This window comes from Schistocerca gregaria, chromosome 4 (genome assembly GCF_023897955.1).
Source record: "Schistocerca gregaria isolate iqSchGreg1 chromosome 4, iqSchGreg1.2, whole genome shotgun sequence".
Classification (NCBI taxonomy): Eukaryota; Metazoa; Arthropoda; class Insecta; order Orthoptera; family Acrididae; genus Schistocerca; species Schistocerca gregaria.
In genome coordinates, this window is record NC_064923.1 from 122,352,473 (window position 1) to 122,370,901 (window position 18,429).

The 18,429-nt window shown below is 42.4% G+C and overlaps 1 protein-coding gene across 2 annotated transcripts in view; it reads left to right on the top strand.

The window, feature by feature from the left end:
* The window catches only part of LOC126266596 (alpha-1,3-mannosyl-glycoprotein 4-beta-N-acetylglucosaminyltransferase A), a 705,207-nt gene that overhangs the window by 306,977 nt on the left and 379,801 nt on the right, over positions 1–18,429 (top strand). The gene's annotated exons all lie outside the window — the stretch shown is intronic.

The following is an 18,429-nucleotide window of genomic DNA, read 5'->3' on the forward strand; positions in this document are numbered from 1 at the left end:
GTCCTCCATGTGTCTTTCTGAACCAATTTTCAGAGAATCTACTGTGTCCTTTAAGTTTTCTTGAGTTTTTGCAAGCTGCGTAACCGAATCGGTAGATGCAACTGAGTCAATTTTAGCTTGCAAGGTCTCATGATTTTCATGAACAATTGTTTGCAGTTCTTTTATGGCTGCTTCGTGATTCTGTAATGCATTTTCATGCCGCGAAAAAATAGGTTGGAAATGCTCACAAATTTGTGTTTTTACGTCATTACAGACTTTTTGACATTTCGATTCGATTTTATGTAATTCAGTAGTTAAATCTTCACGTGTTTGTTCAAGCGTATGTTCCACTGAGTCTAACTTTTGAAGCTTTTGCTCCATTGCGTCTAACTTTTGCTGTGTTTGTCTCTGATTTTGTTCCATTGTGTCTAACTTTTGAAGATTTTGTTCCATTGTGTCTAACTTTAGAAGCTTTTGTCCCATTGTGTCTAACTTTTGAAGCTTTTGTCCCATTTGTTGCATTAATTGTAATAACAATGTACTGGTGTCTGAAACATGTTCCTTAGTGCTATTCAGCAATGCATTTGAACCGGGAATATTCGCAGTTTGAAAAACAGAAAATGTGTCTTGACTTATTTGAGAAAGCGGTGAGGACGCAAAACCTGAATCTACAGTATTTGCAAGAATGTGTCCTGTCATTTCGGATTCCTGAGGCGAGCTGTTGCCGACTGATCGATCGATAATTGTTCCCTGTTCACTACTTATTTCACTGTCTACACCATTGTTTGCCGCCCGCTCCATTTCCCTATGCACAATTACGAAATTGCTACTTCGAATGTCTGTTAATTCACTACACAGTGGTGCTGATAAGCGACGCTCGTCGTCACTATTATTTCTCAGTTTACTTTGGAGCCTAGTGTTAACGTTTTTCACACGCCATTATTGTCACAATATTTCACACGATAACACATAAAAGCACAATTTGAAGAGCAAAAATAAGAGAACACATTAACATAGCACTGAAAATAATATCTAGTTAATTGCAAGCGCAGCAGCGAAATACTTCGTGCAAAACTACATGCATGCCACAACTATTTTACTGTACAACAATGAAAGACTGCAACTACATAGGAAATTCTCTCTATGATTACGCGCTATCAATAAACACTAACTACACAAACTACAAGAAAAAAATCAGAAGCTTCCAGTGAGGTATCCTCGGCTAAGGGTCGACATATGAAACGTCCCCTTAGAAAAATTGTACACGACTGGTCTATGTGAAACGTCCTCTTTGAACAATTATACACGAATGTGCTTAAACTGACACACAATATCTTTAGCGCAACGCAATCTGACTTCCAAAAATCCCTACGAAAGAATGGCCCTGACTATCATTAACCTATACGTTTCACAAATCACTTACCTCACAAAAATCTTCGTTGCTCAAGCTACTGCAATACAGCGAGCGCCACTACTGCCAGCTAAATAAAAGATTCAAACTACTGAAGGCACTAACTACTGATAGGCATAGTTGGCAAATGAAAGATGAACAAACAATGTATTTACCTCACTAGTCATAATATATATAGCAGTTCATGACACCAATTCTTACAAATATCAAAACTCCGCCATCTCTCTCCCCACGTCCACCACTGCTGGCGGCTCACCTCCAACTGCGCAATGCTACGCGCTGTTAGCGTTCAGCTGCCCAACACTACAATGGCAGACAACAATGCAAACCAGCCACAGACTGCACACAGCACAGCCAGCGATTTTCATACAGAAACCTACGTGGCGTTAACATTAAGAAAACCTAAACAGCCTACTTACACTAGCTGTGGTAGCTTCTTACATTTTAATGCAATTATAGTAATACAGCAAACAGAAGGAAAACTCTCACGCACAGATAACAACTAAAAATCACATCCCATAAATATTAACGAAAACAGATAGATATTTAAATTATCACTGACACAGTTCACTGTACAAAGTTAAACTTCTGATAATATGACTATGAAGATACGCGAAAATCAAGTCAAATTCATAATCACGGAACAGACAATATTCACCACCAGCACTAAACAGTTCAGAGTCAAACATGATGATTCACAAATTAACACACACATTGGAAAGAATAGCAACTCATACTCTGTCTATTCTCAGTTTGTTAAAAGTTTGGCAAAAGGTAGACGCCTACTCTGAAGCACATTCAGGCTTCTCGAAATATAAAGTCCCTTCAAAAGGTAGAGTACTGTACGGCCATCCATTGTCCAGAAAAAAAAATCACCTTTATGGCTCAATCACACACGTTATTCTAGACAGGTCTGCCTTCTTCCAGAACTCGACACAAAGTGTCTGAATCGCTCCTTGGAGCTCGTCTCTTGAGAAGTCCCAGTCTCCACTTGACTCACATAGTGTTCCGCTATCGTCTGCTTCTCCATAGGTTGAAGACCGTTCCCACCCCGAATACACCTTCCACTAAATCAATATATTACAACAATATTTAAATAAAGAAATGTCTTAAACATTCGGTTACACTCAGATCATACAGAATAAATCAAAGTAACATTTAGTTCATAAATAAATAAGCTAGTATTCTTGCACAAGTAGTCTATGCTAATGATAAATGACAACGAACTGTCGTTAAATATTATTTAAACAAATATTTACGCCTTCTTAACAAGTGTGTTTTGGTTCTCTTTTCAGTTGTGGCGTCCGCTAAACTAAAGATGTTGTATGTAGCTTTCGTTGGTTATCCTGCACACATCCCATAGAAAGCCAATTTCTTCCCAAACTCGCTGTAGCATTGCAAGTGTTAACTTACTCAGAGGCGGCGTAAATTCTAGCTCTAAGTTCAGGTAGAGAAGCCGGCACAGGAGGTACAAACACGATATCCTTGACGAATCTCCATAAAAAGTCGAGTGGTGTTAGGTCTGGGGAACGTGAGGGGCCATGCAATTGCCGCATCACGGCCAATCCATTGACCTGGAAAGCGGCCACTGGCAAAATCCCGGACGTCAACCAGGTAGTGGGGTGGTGGACCATCTTGCATGAAGTAAACATTTCGTTCTTGGTCATCCTCATCGATCTGTGGGATCAAAACGTGTTGTAACATACCCAGGTACACTATCCCATTGATAGTTCTCTCACGCAGAAAAAGGGGCCGTACACTTTGTTCTTGCTCATTATGCAAAAAAAACGTTCAGTTTAGAGCTGTCACGAAGATGTGGATTTTCGCTGCCCCAAATCCTACGGTTATGTGTGTTAACTTGGCCGCTTAAGTGAAAAGTCGACTCGTCAGAAAATATGAATTTTTTTCAAGAAATGTCCATCATCATGTAATCGAGTTAGCATATCTGCACAGAAGTTCTTGTGAGCAATTTTATCAATCTCTGTTATTGCATGCCAGTTTATACAGTTTCAAATGCAAACGGTTTCTCAACACACGTCAAACAGTCGTCTGAGGGATTTGTAGTTCGCGAGATGCACGCCGTGTCAATTTCGTAGCGCTGCTGACAAAACGTTGTCTCACTCGCAGATCGACGTCGTCAGATGTGCCTGGAGTACCTGATAATTTCCCATGTCCTACCAAGCGCCCTGTTTCTACAACGCATTTTTGCCACTCATAAACTGTGAGCCTACTAGGAGGATCTTTAGCGTACTTGGTACGGAAATTACGCTGTACTGTTGTCGCCAACTTTGATTCTTCAAACCAAAACACACAGCTAGCACGCACGGGGTCCAGTGAAGGCAACTGCCGCTAGCGCTCCTTACGGTGCGATTCGGCACTAGCGAACTACGCGAGACAAAACTTGATGTATTTCCCTACAAATTGGCACTATAATCACCTCTATAGGTACTATGAAATAATTTATATGAATTTTCAAAGTTGTAAAATCCTTTTACAAACAACCTGTACAAGCAGTCAACATTTAAATGATGTTACAGGCAAAATGGTGAACTGTTCATTAAATAAAAACACAAGTGTGACAAAATATGAGGTACTGATGCTGTGTTCATTTGCTGCATTTGCATAATGAAAAACACACCAAAGACGTCGTAAATGAATAAATGGCTGGCCGCTATGACCGAGCGGTTCTAGGCGCTTCAGTCCGGAACCACGCGGCTGCTACGGTAGCAGGTTCGAATCCTGCCTCGGGCATGGATGTGTGTGACGTTCTAAGGTTACTTAGGTTTAAGTAGTTCTACGTCTAGGGGACTGATGACCTGAGATGTTAAGTCCCACAGTGCTTAGAGCCATTTTTTAAATGAATAAATAAAATAGATAAAGATACGTAGCTTTCAGGGTTGATAGCTATAGTGCAATGCCGTCATCTGAGATATCATTTTGTTGAAATCGCATGATGCGATTAAATGTTGTTAATTCCCAGTGGTTCAATGTGTAAATGTTTATGCATTGTGAAATATTAACTTCTGTCGTTCCAAAAATATTGCAATATTGTTGTGTCATTGGATGTACGTCATTTTTCTGGGATCACAGACGTATTCAGATTTGCATTAATATCTAACTGTGAGCTGTTTTCGAATCTCAAAGAGCTGTAACTTAGCATCTTGAAGATTGTGTGACACACCGCCACTTCTTCGAGCGTTGTCTCCTGCGAGCGACAGCTGTCCAAATTCCCAGTGTTGGGATGTACCCGTTTCCGGTGACATTGCTCGTCTCTGCATCTGGACACGGCCAGGCCGGACGTGTGGTGTCCTCGTGCAGCCGACTCGCATCCACTCCAGCAAGCAAATTCAGCTCTCCTCAACATCACTACTAGGTGCGCGAATAACTCGCCTACATACTCGTGCAATACACGTACTGTATATTGAACGATATTGCCGGGAGAATTCGAGCGAATTAACAGTTGTTCGCGACGCATTAGATTGAATTAAAGTGCACGGTAGGATGCAGATGTGTATCATCCAGCCTCTAGTGACTGTACTAATTACGGTTGCATGTTAGATGCAGTGCTGTCCAGTATTATAGAACATGTGAACATACGAGTAAATTGTACTTATTGTGACGTGTGTATGCATTCTATTTAGGAAGCAGCTACCCCTGAAGAGGTATTGTATGCGGAAACTAAGTTGACAGTCGGCATGGTGGGTCATGGGAGCCGCACCGAATGTCAACTTAATTTGTGCATACAGTAGTGCGAAGCGTTCCAAAACCTACCAGAAAGATGTATTAGACAGCTAAGTATTATACTGATTTGTAGATTGACGAAATGTGTGCTACCGATTGCACTGCGATATGGATTGTTTTGTCCCCACTCGTTCCCTGGTATCCCCCCAAATTTCAGTAAATGGACATCAGCCCGTCGCATGTAAACCGCTATGAGTCGTGGAACAGATAGCAAATTATAACGTATTTGCACGTAACGTTGTCAATGCGAGCCTTTCGTTCACGCAAGTGCTCGGTGGGATTTAAGTCGGGGGCAATGGGCAGACCAGTCCATTCGCCAAATATCCTCTCGTTCCAAGAGATCCTCCACTTACGCTTTTCGACACGGTCGCGCATTGTCATCCTCAAAAATGAAGTCAGGACGGAATGCACCCCTGAAAATATGCACATGGGGAAGACGTACACTGTCACAGTAACATTCACTGGTAACTGTACATTCTTGAAAGGCTTAAAAGTCATTACGCCCATGCAACGTTATGTCTGCTTAATACTGGACCACCATTATACTGGGCAAACCCTAATACAACGGGAGATGCGAACACATAATCGATTGAGAAATTTCGTCGAAGATCTTCGTTTTGCTGGTGCTGGTATCGTGATGTGAGAAGGCATAATGTTGCTTGGGCGTACTTACCTCCAAATTATTGAACGCGGTACAGTCACCGGTCAACGTTCTTGTGACACCGTACTCCTTCACCGTACGCGCCTTTTCAGGGTTGCATTCGACCGTGACTTCAATGTTTTTGGTGATAATCCGTGACCGCGTCAAGCTGTGCGGGTGGAGGAGCTCTTGGAACGAGAGGATACTCGACGAATGGACTGGCCTAACCGTTCCCCCAACTTGAATCTCATCATGCCGCAACGCGCCCACATGCACCAAAGACCATACAACAGTTGTCAGTCGCGCTGCTGGAGGAATGGAACTCCCTACCACAAGAATTCCTCACCAACATTGTGGCCTGCCTGGGAGCAAGTTGTAGGGCATGTATTGCCGTCCGTGGTGATCAGACGAGCTATGAAGAACCGTATCTCACCTTTCGTAAAGTCCAGGGGAAAATCGTCAGTCGCAGTGACTTCAGTGTAATTACTGTATTTGAGTGAAAGTGTAATTTCTGTTCGTCTCATTGTGTATTTGTTTTAGTTATCTTCTGTGCTATAGTGTAGCAGTGCTTTCTATGTACTGTCCAAGTTTCATCAAGCTATGTTTGAACTGTCAGTTAGGGCAGTTCACAAACAACAACTCAAGTACACATGTTATTCCTAAACTTTATCATGGAATCAGGAGCCAGAAGGTGCTGGTGAAATAACACACACTGCTAAAGTTACCTTTTTATTTTAGAAAACTTACTCAATAATATATTTTTAAGGCTCGCATTTTTTTTAAGAAAACAATTCCAAAACAATTTCCGATACCTGACCTGGAGATTGCAAGGTATGATGTTAACAACTTCTCAATAATAAGATTTTAAACTATATATATATATATATATATATATATATATATATATATATATATATATATATGGTTATTACAAATGATTGAAGCAATTTCACAGCTCTACAATAACTTTATTATTTGAGATATTTTCACAATGCTTTACACACACATACAAAAACTCAAAAAGTTTTTTAGGCATTCACAAATGTTCGATATGTGCCCCTTTAGTGATTTAGTGATTCGGCAGACATCAAGTCGATAATCAAGTTCCTCCCACACTAGGCGCAGCATGTCCCCATCAATCAGTTTGAAAGCATCATTGATGCGAGCTCGCAGTTCTGGCACATTTCTTGGTAGAGGAGGTTTAAACACTGAATCTTTCACTTAACCCCACAGAAAGAAATTGCATGGGGTTAAGTCGGGAGAGCGTGGAGGCCATGACATGAATTGCTAATCATGATCTCCACCACGACCGAACCATCGGTTTTCCAATCTCCTATTTAAGAAATGCCGAACATCATGATGGAAATGCGGTGGAGCACTATCCTGTTGAAAGATGAAGTCGGCGCTGTCGGTCTCCAGTTGTGGCATGAGCCAATTTTCCAGCATGTCCAGATACACTTGTCCTGTAACGTTTTTTTCGCAGAAGAAAAAGGGGCCGTAAACTTTAAACCGTGAGATTGCACAAAACACGTCAACTTTTGGTGAATTACGAATTTGCTGCACGAATGCGTGAGGATTCTCTACCGCCCAGATTCGCACATTGTGTCTGTTCACTTCACCATTAAGAAAAAATGTTGCTTCATCACTGAAAACAAGTTTCGCACTGAACGCATCCTCTTCCATGAGCTGTTGCAACCGCGCCGAAAATTCAAAGCGTTTGACTTTGTCATCGAGTGTCAGGGCTTGTAGCATTTGTAAACGGTAAAGCTTCTGCTTTAGCCTTTTCCGTAAGATTTTCCAAACCGTCGGCTGTGGTACGTTTAGCTCCCTGCTTGCTTTATTCGTCGACTTCCGCGGGTTACGCGTGAAACTTGCCCGCACGCGTTCAACCGTTTCTTCGCTCACTGCAGGCCGCCCCCTTGATTTCCCCTTACAGAAGCATCCAGAAGCTTTAAACTGCGCATACCATCGCCGGATTGAGTTAGCAGTTGGTGGATCTTTGTTAAACTTCGTCCTGAAGTGTCGTTGCACTGTTATGACTGACTGATGTGAGTGTATTTCAAGCACGAAATACGCTTTCTCGGCTTTTGTCGCCATTTTGTCTCACTGCGCTCTCGAGCGCTCTGGCGGCAGAAACCTGAAGTGCGGCTTCAGCCAAACAAAACTTTATGAGTTTTTCTACGTATCTGCAGTGTGTCGTGACCATATGTCTGTCAATGAATGGAGCTACAGTGAATTTATGAAATCGCTTCAATCATTTGTAATAATGTGAATAAGCCAGCACACAAACGTTCACATTAAAGGCAGTTCCCAAAAACAAAAACAAAAACAAAAAAATTCCTTAGCTCGGAGTGACACGTCTAAAGGGGCTCAGATCACAATAGGCGGAATAGTTATTGGTGGTCTACAGGGCCACAGCAAATCCGCCCCAACTTGCATTACGAGCCATCTCACCAAGTGACCCAAAACCAGAAGATTTAGCAAGGGCAGTGCCTGTACAGACTCTGAACCACAGAGACACACGACACCGACCCTAAATCGCCCAATCAAGGTGCGAATGAAACGGCCCGACCAAGAAGCAATTACCACATTCCCGTGGACAGGGAAACGAAAACTGTGGTGGGAAGAATGCCGGACATTTGCCACGCCGGACATTTGCCACACTTGCCCCTTCGCCAGGTAGCGATCTCTCAGGCAAGGGACGCCCTTCCTCGTACTACTTCTGTTCGCTTTCAAACCGCCGTCTCCACATCTTACTCGATACAATCAGTACGTAAGTGACCTTCTTCTTCGACATCTTAGCCAAATACAGAGCTTCTTTTCAGAAATCGAAATATTTATAACTTTTGGGAAACGGAAGCAATACTGACGATTATGTCAGTATGTAATTAGTTGTGCCAAGTATAAATATAGATCCATCTGTCTGTACGGTAACTTCCTTTCACGCTTACTGATTGCGATAGAAACAGTCCATCGTCATGGGAGCAACAAGAGAGAAACGGTGTAAAGAGAATGCGAATGTACGCTAATCGTTTCTTTTTGATCACTGCATTTGTGCCTACTTAAATTACTACAACTGCATGCGCAAAAGACAATAAGGAAAGAAGAAATGGCAATGTGAATGTTTAAAAAGAAGAACAACATACTCCATATTAATTTATTCTCTAAACTGCGATATCCCTTGCGGCGAAACAATAGTTAATAAAGTGTAGCGAGACAATGTTCAAAACATGACTGAAAATACGTTCACTAAATAGAGATAAGAACATCTATGATTGACATGTCATCTAAAGTCGACGTACAATTTTAAAATGTTAGAAATAAGGAAATGAAGTAATACAGAATGCTATGCTTGTAACGTACATTGTTGTTCTATATTGTTTAGCTCTGGTATTTACAGGGTCACAGAGAAAGCATCCTAGGTTTTGGAGAGAAAATCCGTAATTGCAATGATCTGCACTAGAACAGAAACAAGAAGCACAACTCAAAGAAAAATAATGTAATGTGTGGTCCAGCTCACAAGCGACTTTGAAGCAAATAGTTCCTGTGACTTAGTATGGGCAGAGGTTATATTCGACAACCGGAATAAATTAATAACTGTCTCCTTTTACTGACCCTTTCTCAGATGAAACAGTTGCTGAACAGTTCAAAGAAAACTTAAGTCTCATCACAAATAGGTACCCTACTCATACAATTATAGTAGGCAGTGACTTCAATCTACATTCCGTATGTTGACAAAAATACATTTTCAGACCCTATTGTAGATAGAAAACAACATCCGTAATTGTTCTAAATTCTATCTTTAAAATTATTTTGAACAATTAGTTCACGAAGCCATTCACATTGTAAATGGTTACGAAAACACACTTGACTTCTTAGCCAGAAATAATTCTGAGCATCACGACAGATACAGGCATTAGTGAACACAGTGTCATAGTGAGGCTCAATTCCGTAACAAAGAAATTCACCAAAAGTAAACGCGAAATATATCTATTTATAAAAGTAGTTAAAAATTCGGTTGACGTCTTTGTAATGGACAGTCTCCAATACTTCCAAAATATCTAAGTGAAAACTACATGTGGCTTAAGTACAAAGAAATAGTATCAACAGCACTCGAGAGATTCATACCGAATAAATTAATAATAAGAAACGGAACTGATCCCCCATGGTACACAAAACAGGACAGAAAGCTGCAGCAGGAGCACCGAAGAGGCACGTATAATTTCGACGAACGCAAAATCTCCAAGAATGGCGAAGTTTTACTGAGACTCGAAATTTGGTGCGGATTTCAATGCGAGATGCATTTAATAGTTTCCACAACGAGACTCTCTCTAGAAATGTGGCGGAAAATCCAAAGACATTCTGGTTCTACGTTAAGTAAACCAGGCTCAGTAAGCGATGAGGAGGAGGAGGAGGAGGAGACAAGGGACCCAACCCTTCGGAGCAGGTAAAATCGTGCCAAATGTCCGGCGTGGCAAATGTCTGCACACTGGTGGAAAGACCCCAACAAAACCACTGGTGAAGAAACTCATACACTTCACTATAACTTGAAAAACCCCTTTTATATAACTCTGTTACATAAATACAGTACTCAACTTCTCACACACCACCCCAGCGCCGGGAACACATTGCACTTCCTTATACTCGTCAGAGCCAACCGCTGCCAGTGGTTTCAACGGCCGATAAGAAGACATACGGTCCCACGCGCTTATCTCCTGCATCACGGCTTCTAAGCTCCATAAGCCACGTACATGCGGGTAAGGCAGACTTAGCGCCTGACAGCCAAGAGGTCGGCCAAAGCACGTGGCGAGCAGTTGACGACCCCCAACAACAGGGCCTCGCTCGCGCCACCACCTCTCTCGGTCACAGCCCAGTACGTACTCCTCGATCGTCACACGACCGTACCCTTGCTCCACCCCCGCTAGAGGGCGGTAGCGATCCAAAATGCGCGCCAAACCGAAAGCGCCACCGCAAACACTAGACACGAAGCGAAAGCAAATCGCCTTGCGCGCTTTTCGAAGAGCCGGACAAAACTACGGCTCAATGTTACTTGGCAGTGACACATAATGCGAAACTTACTTTCGTCCATACGTTTTGCATACCAGTGTCTTCTTCACACAAACTGAACTCAATGGCACTGCTGTCAGTTCCTGTACCGAGAGGTCGTCATCGTGCAAAATCGCTCCGACGTCAAACCAAAGGCCACGTGTCGCCCACACCATGCTGTTCCTGTGTTGCCTCCCTCGACCACGTCATTTCTTCAAAAAAACTTATCTATATATATCTAACATGATTTTCTTCACAAGTTGTCAAAATAATGAGAAGCTCTGCTTTTCAAAACGAGGCGGTTATATATGAAATTCCTTGTCAATTTGGTAAAAGGTACATAGGCAAACCAATACCTAGTGTCCAATATCTTTGCACCGAACACTAGCGACACATCCATCTTCTACAGCCCAATAAATGTGCAATGGCTGAACATTGCATTTTCATTGGCCATTTCACTGACTACGGGAAAGCCAAGATACTGAGCACAGACTCATCCTATTGGGACTCAGTAGCCAAGGAAGCTGTGGAAATACGATTAGCAGACAGCCTGCGCGACCGAGACGAGGGTTTCCAGCTTGACAAACCATGGAAATCACTCATCTCACGTCTCCGCTCTCACACGAATTATTGTTTCGAATCTTCGCTGCTCAGCCTTCCAACACATAGCATCCATTTTAGTAATCAGCCAGATAAATCGTGGGTTATTGAACCTGGTCTTGGTTTGCTTTACGCTGATTATTGGTTTGCTCCACCCTGAGGTGCGACTCGCACTGACACTGTATGATGTGGGATACTCTACGCAGCAGCAACACGCTTTGCTGGAGCGTATAGGAAAAATGTTGAGCGACTTAACTGGTTCACACTGGGAGGACAGCGATACGACACCAACACGTAGCCGGCTGCTGTGGCCGAGCGCTTAGAGGCGCTTCAGTCCGGAACCACGCGGCAGCTACGGTGACAGGTTCGAATCCTGCGTCGAGCATGGATGTGTGTGATGTCCTTAGGTTAGTTAGGTTTAAGTTGTTCTAAGTCTAGGGGACTGATGACCTCAGATGTTAAGTCCCACAGTGCTTAGAGCCATTTTTTAAATGAATAAATAAAATAGATAAAGATACGTAGCTTTCAGGGTTGATAGCTATAGTGTAATGCCGTCATCTGAGATATCATTTTGTTGAAATCGCATGATGCGATTAAATGTTGTTAATTCCCAGTGGTTCAATGTGTAAATGTTTATGCATTGTGAAATATTAACTTCTGTAGTTCTAAAGATATTGCAATATTGTTGTGCCACTGGATGTACGTCATTTTTCTGGGATCACAAACGTATTCAGATTTGCATTAATACCCAACACCGAGCTGTTTTCGCATATCAAAGAGCTGTAACTTAGCATCTTGAAGATTGTCTGACACCCCGCCACTTCTTCCAGCGTTGTTTCCTGCACAAATGCAATGCGAGCGACAGCTGTCCAAATTCCCAGCGTTGAGATGTACCCGTTTCCGGTGACATTGCTCGTCTCTGCATCTGGACACGGCCAGGCCGGCCGTGTGACGTCCTCGTGCAGCCGACTCGCATCCACTCCAGCAAGCAAATTCAGCTCTCCTCAACATCAGTACTAGGTGCGCGAATAACTCGCCTACATACTCGTGCAATACAGGTACTGTATATTGAACGATATTGCCGGCGGAATTCGAGCGAATTAACAGTTGTTCGCGACGCATTAGATTGAATTAAAGTGCACGGTAGGATGCAGATGTGTATCATCCAGCCTCTAGTGACTGTACTAATTACGGTTGCATGTTAGATGCAGTGCTGTCCAGTATTATAGAACATGTGAACATACGAGTAAATTGTACTTATTGTGACGTGTGTATGCATTCTATTTAGGAAGCAGCTACCCCTGAAGAAGTACTGTATGCGGAAACTAACACGTATCTCTATTAGATAGTCTCTGTACGTCCGTCTATTCAGAGAAGGTTGCGGGACCTCGGCAGAATGTCAGATCAAACACCTCCCAGCCGTAACACCTCCCAGCCGTCTAAATTTCCAAATTGCTATTTTATTAGGCTACCAGTCTCGGCGATATATTATGCCATCTTCAGGTCCCCTGACCGACTTGTAGGAAGATTTCAACTTAGGATCTGGTCAAAATAGGGGCAAGTAAAAGTCTACAGATACCAATCTTTGTATGCTGGCCCTATTTTGGTCGGAACCAAGGTTGGAATCTTCCGACATGTCGGTCAGGGGACCTGAAGATGGCGTAATATATCGCCGAAACTGGTAGCCCCATAAAATAACAATTTGAAAATTTAGACGACTGAAACCGGTTTCATTTGACATTCTGCCTCTTCTCTATCGGATAGGCTGGCGCAACTGGGAGTGATAGTTCCTCCACGCAATCGTACAATGCAAATTGTTAGTCATCAGAAGTGCCGCGAAAAAATTCTTTTATGTAAATGAAGCAAAGCTACATCAGTTTCTCTGCTTCTCAGAAAAGCTTTTTGCGTAAAAAGTTAAAAACCACCGTTTTTAGATCTGCATGTGATCTCCGCTATGCAGGCTTTCTCATTTAATTCTAAGTAAAATGTTCGGTAAAAATTGATTTTTTCAGGTCTTATAGTCCCATCACAGCTTGATAATGAAGTGGTTTTCTTTTCGCTGTTGCCCATGATTATTGTGATACTTCACAAGTAAGTAAACTACCCGGCACGTGAATGTGAACAATTTAGTCGCGGACCAGTTTACGTCTGGTGGGTTTTAAGTAATACAGTGCTGTGTGCGAGACATAGCTAACATATCGAAATTGTTTTTAACTGTGGAAGAAGAATGATACCTCTTTGCATTCTCAATAAAATAGCTGGGGGATCAGAAAGTAATGTCGTTTTTTTACATCAATGTTAAACAGATAAATTATTTACAAATTTTTATGTTTAATGAGTAATGTAATCACCCTCGTTATCAACAACCTCTCGCCACGTGTTGCGCAAGTACATGGGATCGATAAAAAATTGGTTTTTGAACAAAATATCTGGAGATGGCGTTTCCGACACCAGCCGTATTTTCACATTTTTTTGTCGCTTAGAAAATGTTTTAGCGTACCGAATAACTGGAAATCCGATGGCGTAACATCGGGGGAGTATTGTGGATGAGGCAGTATCTCCCACCTGAATTCATTAGTTTTTTTTTCCCGAGGTCGCCTTTCGCAGTGCGGTGTTGCATTATCGAGTTACAGAATAAGGACTTTTCTGTTGACAACCGCTGGTACTTTTCATTAAAGATTGATGTCCTCGATCCGGTTGTTCACAGTGTAGGTCTGTATTCACATTTTGTCCATATTTCAGCACTTCAAAATGATCGACCCCGTAAATACTCTACCAAACACTCGAAAGCGGCTTTTCAGGTTGTAATCCTAGCTTAGCTGTACTTCGTGGCGATTTATTCGGAGAGAGCCATTGCCTTTAGCGTTTTGTATTATCGGAAAGAGCACATTTTTCATCTCCTGTGATCAAGCGAAAAAAACCGCTTCCGAAAATTGTACTGCTGAAGCAGTTAGTTGCTGTGGTGCATCTTTTTAGCTTTGTTAGCCTTTACCTCCAAACGTTCTTGGATGACAGACCAAGGTTTGACAGTTCCTCGAGTGTCTGACGTGGATTTACTTCCACTTCTGCCCTTAACATATCACTGTGTAAAGCAGTTGGTCTTCCTGCCCGGTACGAGTCGAAAAAATAAAAATTACCGGGTTTGAACATGGAAAACCACCTATGACCTTGAGAACGTGTAATATTTTTGGTAGGAACTGTTGCGTTACTAGCCCTGCGAAACTCAAGAACCATACTATACGAAAAATTTACCTCTTCTGGTATTTGGGTGGCCATAGTATCACAAATTGCAAATAAAAAGATTAAGATTTAATTATATTTACGAGTAAACAGCTCACTCTAACCTTAAAATGTCTTTGGCACGACTTCGAAGTACGCAGTGAACTAATAAGTGACAAACGAATACCGACATGCGTAGAAACGACATTATTTTCCGGTACACCCTAATACCTGGGATATACGGGAGGCTGTACACGACGAGGTGCGCAACTGCGCGCCACACAGGAGGCTGTTGCCGCCCACTATGAAATGCTATGCGAAGTGCAGAGCTGCCGTGTTGCTCTTTTCCGTATGCTGTCGATACAAGCCCAAGATGGAAGTGAGAAACTTACTGAAATGGAGAGACGCCGGGATAATGTTAACCGGATATTTTCTCAATCTACGCTGCCTGATTTCAGGAAACTTCGTGACACGCGTCACCTGTCACTCATGAATCAGCAGCTGGAGGAAGCCTAGAAGGACAGGTCGCTATTTTCCGTAACGTCAAGAGCTCCTCCATTTCTTGAAACACGTTGCCTACCATACGAGAGTTCACCGTCCACTGCTACACCATTGATTGTAACCGATCTCACTTCAACTCCAGCGTTTCTTCCGAATATTGCTCAAGCTACTTCACATGCTACTTTGCGAAACTGAACAGCTGCACAATACCATCCTTGCTTTATTAATACAAATTGTGAGTCATCAGGAGTGCCTCGAAAAAATTCTTTTATGTAAATGAAGCAAAGCTACATCAGTCTCTCTGCTTCTCAGAAAAGCTTTTTATATTCAGGATGTTCAAATGGTTCAAATGGCACTGAGCACTATGGGACTCAACTGCTGAGGTCATAAGTCCCCTACAACTTAGAACTACTTAAACCTAAATAACCTAGGGACAACACACACATCCATGCCCGAGGCAGGATTCGAACCTGCGACCGTAGCGGTCGCACGGTTCCAGACTGTAGCGCCAGAACCACTCGGCCACCAGCGGCCGGCTATTCAGGATGTCTGAAATAGATGTATACAAACACATTTGTTTTTATTTCAGTATCTAATGAGGTTTATAGCTTTATCTCTCCAACACTGTGAACACCGTTTGTAGCTCAACAGGTATCGAATCACCGCATGTTCACAAGTATGGCAGGTATTATGGTTCATTGTCTCAATTCTACCAGATCTTGAACCTTTGCTCTGTAAACAATGTCCTTGATAAACCCCAATGCAATGAAATCCAGCGGAGTCAGACTGGGAGACCGAGGACCAGGCAGTGGAACCCCCGTTGCAGTCCAACGCTTAGGAAATGTCTCATGCAGAAACGTGGTCATGGTAGTGGGGTATGATAGCACAATGCTGCTGGAAAAACTACATCGGGAGACATCTATGGAACTGCGTAGTTCACTAACACGTCAAGATAGGTGTGCCCTATCACTGTAGACTACATAAAAAAATGGACCGATCGCGCGCAATGTTTATATAATTCCAATAACACATTGGCATGTGACGTGTTCCTTTCCTACTCAGTCGCTTCTCCTGGAGTCTTCGTTCCCCATCTTCGACAGTTATGTCAGTTAACTTTGCCACAGACGTGAAAGGTAGATTCATCACTGAACAGAACTGCATTGAAATAGTTGCCATTTTATTCTACACAATGCAGCAATTTCAACAGTAAAATCACATCATCTGTGGTCATCCTCAGGCTTAATGTGATGCAAAAGTTGAAGTTTGTAAGCACGCAACTGGAGACGAGTGTGCGTAATGTAGTGCACCATCGAAAGGGCGATGGGTAGTTCCCTCTTTGCTATTCTAATAGAGATCCCGGGTTCGAGTCCCGGGCGGGGCACATATTTTCAACATGTCCCCAATGAAGTACATCAACGCCTATCTGCAGCTAGGGTGTCCATTTAATTATCATTTCATTTCCAACAAAGCTGCATGGTCATCTAGGGTAACTGTTCTGTCGGGAACAGATACAACCGTCATATATAACTAATGGATTTACGTGGGCTTCTAGCGAATGCTTAGCGCACACGTTCCACAGTCTCTTCATTTACATGCGTTTTAGGATGTGTTCCTGCATTCGAATCAAACTTCCCATTTCTCGAAGAGTTCTGTCCCACTGAGAGATGGATTTACGTGTCAGAGGATACACGTTCCACTCTCTTCTTGCACTATGCCTTAGAAAAATTAGGAATGGCTGTACTGGAAAAAGTCCACTTTATTTGATTTTGAAACAGCTGAGCAAAACTGAACGTACTCTCACATTTCTCTCTTTACTTACTCTGATCATCACTAAACTGACACACAATATTTTTAGTGGAACGCAATCTGACTTTCAATAATCCCTACAAAAGAATGGCCCTGACTATCAATAACGTATACCTTTCATGTATCACTTACCTCACAAAAATCTTCGTTACTCGAACTACTGCAATAAAGCGAATGCCGATACTGCCAGCTAAATAAAAGATTCTAACTACTGAAGGCACTAACTACTGATTGGCATAGTTAGTAAATGAAAGATTTTGATAGAGAACAAACAACGTATTTACCTTAATAGTGTTCAAAAGTCATAATACATATATCAATTCATGACAACCACCTTAACAAATTTCCTTTTTCTGGCGGACACACATCCAGATCGCACGCTTATAGCGACCTCTCAAAACTCTGGCATCTCTCTCTCCATATCCACCACTGATGGAGGCTCACCTCCAACTGCCCAACGCTACGCAATGTTCACATCCAACTGCCCAACACTACACTAACATAGACATAGACATCCAACTGCCCAACACTACACTAACGAATATTCCAACAACGAGTCCAGCCAGCCACAGACTGCACACAGCACATTCAGTGATTTTCATACAGAGCGCAAAGTGGCGTTACCAACATAAACACCTTAACAGTCTACTTACAAGCAGTCTTAAAAAAATCTCATGGTAGCATTTTTAACGTCATTCACGCACTTTCACTAACTGACCTTATTGTAACAAGTAGCTTCTCATCAGAAGAAATAGCAAGTCGAATATTTGTGTCCTGCTTTGTCGGAATAGCTGACACTAGTTGCTCCAGAAAGCGGAAACTGTCCGGACTAATTGTGACAATTCGTGGAAATTGAGTTCGTGCTGAAAGACTTCACCAGAAAGCGCTTGCGAACTACACGGCGTTCAAAACTAAAGCATATGAAACGTCCCCTTAGAAAAATTATACATTACTGTGTTTAAACTGACACACAATATTTTTAGCGCAACGCAGTCTGACTTTCAATAATCCCTACAAAAGAATGGCCCTGACTAACATTAACCTATACCTCTCACAAATCACTTACCTCACCAAAAATCTTCGTTACTCGAACTACTGCAATACAGCGAGCGCCACTACTGTCAGCTAAATAAAATCAAACTACTGAAGGCACTAACTACTGATAGGGATAGTTAGCAAATGAAAGATTTTAATAGAGAACAAACAATGTATTTACCTTAATATCATCAAAAGTCATAAAATATATATCATTTCATGACATCCAGTCTTACAAATTTACTGTCTCTGTCCAGATCATCCGCTCTCAAAACTCCGCCATCTCACTCCCCACATCCACCATTGCTGGCGGCTCACCTCCAACTGCGCAACGCTACGCGCTGTTAGCATCCAGCTGCCGCTGCCCAACACTACAATGGCAGACAACAATGCAAACCAGCCACAGACTGCACACGGCACAGCCAGTGATTTTCATACATAGCGCTACGTG